This window comes from Felis catus, chromosome A1, assembly GCF_018350175.1.
Source record: "Felis catus isolate Fca126 chromosome A1, F.catus_Fca126_mat1.0, whole genome shotgun sequence".
Taxonomy (NCBI): Eukaryota; Metazoa; Chordata; class Mammalia; order Carnivora; family Felidae; genus Felis; species Felis catus.
The window spans coordinates 63,096,610-63,102,609 of record NC_058368.1 but is presented as its reverse complement, the minus strand read 5'-3'; positions in this window follow the sequence as shown (position 1 = coordinate 63,102,609).

The window sequence follows — 6,000 nt, the reverse complement described above, 5'->3', positions numbered from 1 at the left end:
CACAAAGTTACTTTTAAGAGGCTGGAAGCAAGGGTAAAGGAAAGTTCTATACATTGAAATATATTGAATGGTTATATGTGCAAAAACTGTTTTCACATGTATCATTGTTTTTGATCTTTACGACAATGCTGTAGATTATTTGGAGGTTATGATTCCTAACTCCACACAGACAACGGGATATGGTAAAAAGTGTGTAGACTTGAATCCTTACAACTTCTCTTACATCTCAGATCTTTTACCTGAGTTAAGACTTCATATAATTTTATCTATGCAGAGTTTCCTCAATGTAATATCAGAATAGAAATATATGTTTTGTTCAACTAGTGACTGCATCAGTGGAAATAATGAGAAACTCTAGCATCAAAGTATCCACTAATGTAAGAAAGGTTTAAATTAAAGGAGATCAGATACAAATGGCCCAGGCAAATCAAGTGTATTTGTTCCTATAAAGGATGAAGAAAGAAGGTAGCCAGTTATAATAGATAGCAGGAAAATCCACACTATTTTTAAAGACAGACAGAGGTTTAAGTTTCCAAGTTCTCTACAAAATTTCAGAAGTGGACACACAATTGAAAATCCTTTGAGTAAAGGAAAGGGTCACATGGGAACTTTTGAAAGCTCAAAGGCCTCCTTTCCCATCCAGGCTTAGATAAACATGGCTGAGAACATTCAGTACACATACTAGAGACCACTTAAATTTAGGCAGGTGCACTTCATCTATCTTGGTGTAATATATACCCTATGAATGAAGGACACAGCTGAACCCAGCGCAGTGCACTCAGGAACAACTGGTCCTCATTTTTCATCTCAACATCACCACTCTTGGCTTAAGCTTACAACTGAAGGATTGAAAAGAGAGTTTGTGACCAAGATGTCCCTACTCTGCAGTCACTTTGATTAGCTACAGATTTTATTTGGCAAGTCATTATGTTTACTTTCTACTTTCTGTGTATGTGTCCATAACTCATCCAAAGAACTTGACATTCACATTTTGTTGCAAACATCATATTCTCTGTGCCAGGGAGTCAGATACCCAAAACAGATAAAGTGGTCAGAAGTAGGGAAAAAGAGGAGGGACAACTGTGTTTAAATCCTGTCACCTAATGTATAAGAAGATGGTTTCCAATGACTATTAGTCTAATAGAATTAAAACACAGATCTTTTGGAACCTCCATAATTAGATAGTCATATTGAACAGTTTAGCTTGTAGTCAATTCCTGTCAACCCGAATCATAGGCGATTAGAAGACTAATGAGGACACAAAGGGTTGCACAGTGCAGATATGTCTGAAAGATGAAAGTAATTAACAATAACCAGGAAACTCAATCCAAATTACCTGCCTCACAAGTAAAATACTGTTCTTGAAATCCCAGATGGGAATCTGGGCTGCAGTCAAGAATATGATCCCAATAACCACTCCTAGTTCATTTGGGATTTGGGAGATATTGAAAATTGTGCTTTTGAAATTGTGAGGACAGTATTTTTATCCCATCCAGATGAACTCATCCCCCCTCCCACTTCCATTCCCCATTATAACAAGGCTTTTCAATATTTTCTCACCCACTGATTTAACTAGAAATTTTGAGGTCAAATCAGCTATAGCAAGTGTTATTCTAGCTCCATATTTAAGAGGTAGTCAGGACCTAAAAAATTTATTATTGATAGGATTAGCCTTCTGAGTACCAGTTGGGATCTAAATTTTTCCTCCAGGTCTTTCCCTTGAGTACACACTCTAATCAATCATTCTGAGCCCTACTAATTATGGTCAGACCCGTTCACAAATATATTTTTATTGGAATTGCTTGAGACAAAAATATATTTACATATTAAAATTTCATAAAGTCCTACATTGCTTCCTGTTTCATTTCACCTCAATCTTGGCAAAGTTTTAAATTTTTTCTTTTTTTTTCTTTTACATAGTCTTAGAGCAGAATACTGCTAAGCAAGGCATACACGTACTTTGATCAGCAATGATGAGTTCACTAATAAGGAAGGGTTAGAAGAGGAGACTTTTCAGTGTTTCATACTCCATTTCAAGTTCTTTTACAAGTACATTTTATAATAGTACTGGCAATGATTTATAGTATTTTTTGAATTCCTACTACATACCCGATACTGTAAATGATTATTTTCTTTTAATTCTCATAAAAATCCTGAGTGATGTGCTAAACTTACTCCTTTCTTCCTCTATTTCCTTCTACCTCCTTCCTTCCCTCCTTATTTCAGATAAAAAAAAAAGTTGGCAATCTAGTTATAGCTTACAGATAGATCTGAGCTGTCTATACAACTGTGCTTAATGGAAACTGAATGGCTTGGAGATTAGTAAAGGAGGGATCTTGAGGAAAGGAAAGTGGACACTATTGAGAAGTTTCCAGATCTTTCTGCAGGTGGCTTTAGGGGCTAAAATAATAGATTCACTAAGGATTGAGGTTGATATATATTACGAAATAATTCAGAAAAAATTATATAGCTTTTAAATTTTATTTTCGAGGAAGTAATTTTAGGCAATTATATCTTGTAGATTTTTAACAAAGTGATCCATTTTGATTCATTATCAAGTTTAAGGGTGATTCATTATCAAGTTTGTTTTTTCTCTTTGAATAATCAATAAGTTGTAATCATGAACATGTATAATGCAGTAATGGTAATAAAAATGATGTATTTTTCAGTGGAGATAAGTTAGTAGAATATTATAGGAAAACAAACTTAGTAAAGAGAATGTAACTGCCTCTGGATAACTGAATCCTTTATCTTGTTGAATGCTCAAAATTGTCACATAATTTTAATGTCTACAGTTTTGACTGTTTCAAAATCCTAAAAAAAAAAAAAACAATCAAAACACTGCAGTCAGCCCTTAAAAACCTCTAAAACTGGCAAGATACCCACATTAATCAATTTGTGATTTATCCTGGACTTATAATTGATTTTCATTTGAAATCATAAATATAAAATAGTTTCCATTAAAATAGACTCACAGTCTTAGCACTGCACTAATGCACTATTCTTCTGACAATACAGAGCTGAAGTTCAAGTTCATAAAAGGAAGTGCTGGATTCAAGTAGCTGACAACATGCAGAATGAGATTTGCAACTGGCTCTCAAGACTAAGAAGATGAATGGAGACAAATGAAAGTACTTTTGCATCCTGAATAAATCATTTTAAGTAGAGTGATGTGCTAAGAAGATTTTGTCAAACAATTATTTTTATTATTTAAGCACTGTTTGTAATATAATTCTTTGTTAAACTTGCCACTCCTCTTTTAACAGACATCTGGACTTGGCATGGAGATAAATTTGAAGCATTTTTATTGTTCTGAACTCTAGCATTCCCTCCCCCTCTACCCACAGACACTTTTTCCATCTTCAATATAATTTGTAAGCAACCCAAATGCACCTGTAATGGCTGAGCGGGCACTGATATTAAATAACGAAACAGAATATGATGGCATTACAGCAGAAAAGAGTTTGATATAGGATGCAAGTAATAGTAAATTTCACATGCTACCAAAATGATGAAATTGAACCACATAAAAAAGAAAGGAGAAAAGGCCCATTAATAAACAGTATAGGCAGGAATATTTTGTTAAAGGGAGATGGTCAATGAATGTATGAAGCATGTATGGTCTCATTTCAAATTTCATTTCTAATCACTTTTTGACAGAATAAAAGATATTTTGAATAAAGATACGATGATGTGGTCTCTTAGTATTCCAATAGATTCTTATTTCTTCAGAATTTAGCAATGGAAATATTTGAACCACTATTTGAGCCATGTGAAATCCAGCAGATAGTTCAGGTTGGTTCTGGGGTTTTGAGAGGCCAGTGTCCCTACCAACTGTTATGAAAGTCAAGGGAGTTGAAGACTTTCCCCCATCTATTCCCCCAAATCTTATCCGTTCCCTCTGAAGCCCACTGAAAGCACTTATGACTAGGCACTGAGTCTCCCTACTCTTCAGAGCAAACCCCTGATCCTCTTCTACATTGAAAGAGTCTTCATTTCTATGCCAGTGCATATCTGACTCTCCCCTGTGTCCTGGGAAAATTCTGAATCCATCATAAGAGTCCGTTATACCAACAACTGAATGCTTTTGGAAAGTTCATCAATATTAATGAGAACAAGGGGGTGTTTATTTCATGTGCATCTCTGTGTGTGCACATGTTTGTGCACAGGTGTGAAAAAGACTCTTAGTAATATCTGTTCCTATATTCCTGAGTAAATACATGGATTAATATGTTTTTCCATGGTCTGGGACCAGTTACTAACTAGGTGTTAAACATTTCCATGGGGATATGTACACTGCATCCTAAGAAAAGAAAAAAGTATAGAATTCAAATTCTGGTGTTTTACTACATCTATATATCAGCCTAAACATACCATAAATAGTTAACCAAATACAAAAGAATTAGAACATATTCAATATACTTAACATGTAAATGGTATTTGACAAATTTCATTGTTAATCATCTTCAGAGTTATCATTAAAATTTCATTCTGCAGCATGACAAATGCAGAAAGAATAGATTTCTTCAAAAGCACAGCTGCTGAAAAACGTATATGTGTTCAAATTAATTTTACATTCTAGTTTGATTTTATCTGTTTTAAAATAGATATGAATCATCTGAGTGGTTCACATGTTTCAATTTTGGATAAACATGCTCTGAGGTAGCTCATTAAAGAAAACGAAACAAAAAGTTATGTGCCCAAAACATGCTGCTTCAAATGAACATAACACATACCTCCTAAGCTCCTTGTCAAACTAGGAAAAGCAGGAAATGTTCTGTTAAAATGTGATGACGCTTCCGCTAGAAAAAAAAGAACAGTATTAGGGGAGACAATAGTTTCCCCCGCATCCAAGCTGCAGAGAACATTCTCATGTGGACAGTGCAGTAAGCCAATCCCAGGCTGCGAGCAGTTCCGCCAACGCCTAGAAATAATGGGGCATGTGACTGCTCAGGTCCACTGGCTAGCTCTCCTGGGGCAGCAGTGTGACTGGGCAAGCATGAGTCCTAGTCATTATTACCTAATCTGTGGTCCAGGAAGCAAGGGGAAACTGGAGGCAAAGTTAAAAATTACACCTGATATCTAAATCTTCAATATACGTGATATGGCTTCTAAAAGTTGGGAGTTCCATGTGATTTGGTTGGAAGTAAGGAAGTTTGACAAGCTCCTTCTTGGGAGGCAGGATGCGGTGGGTCCTATCCCTCGACTGACGGAATCCCTTTGTGCCAAACAGCTGTGTGTCTACTGTGACGAACTGGGAGTCCTGAGGAGCCCACATCACTGAGCCTATCAGGCTTAGCTGTGAATTCATCCTTTTTTTTTTTTTTTTTTTTAGCTCAGCCCAATAGACTACAACTGTTATTTAGTTTATACAAGAGTGAGCTCATATCCTCCAGGCCTCCACCTGGGTTCTCTCTGAGACTACTACAGACCTTGCACTAGGTGAAGTAAATGGCATGGCACATAATATCAGAAACAATGATTTTATGTTAATTGGAGCAAGAGTACCCATGTAACTTCTCCTTATAAGCCTGTTAATAGGTGTTAGATGGCAAAAATAAATTTATAGACAAATCCTTTTAGGACACATTGGATTTACAAGTTTAAACAGATCTCTTTACTGAAACACACAGGACTTTAGATGAGCTACTGTACATTGTGACGGTAAACTTCTCAAAGATTTTTAGAAACTCCCCTTATATCTACCCTCCATTGCCACAGTGTACAGATTGATCTTTTTATACCTGGTTAAAATTCCATTTACATTTGGCTTAGGTTTACTTAAAGAACATGAACTATATAGATAAGCGATCTGACATCCTATGTAGCAAATTTGCAAAATATTTCTCTCTGATGGATTAGACCTTAACAAATGCATTGTGAAGATGACCACTGACTACACCACATTTCCTCCTACGGGTTCTGAACCAACAGCATAAGACTGGGATCCCATCAAATGCATGGATTTGAGATTATCCCTTGATTGGCCAAATGCTTCTT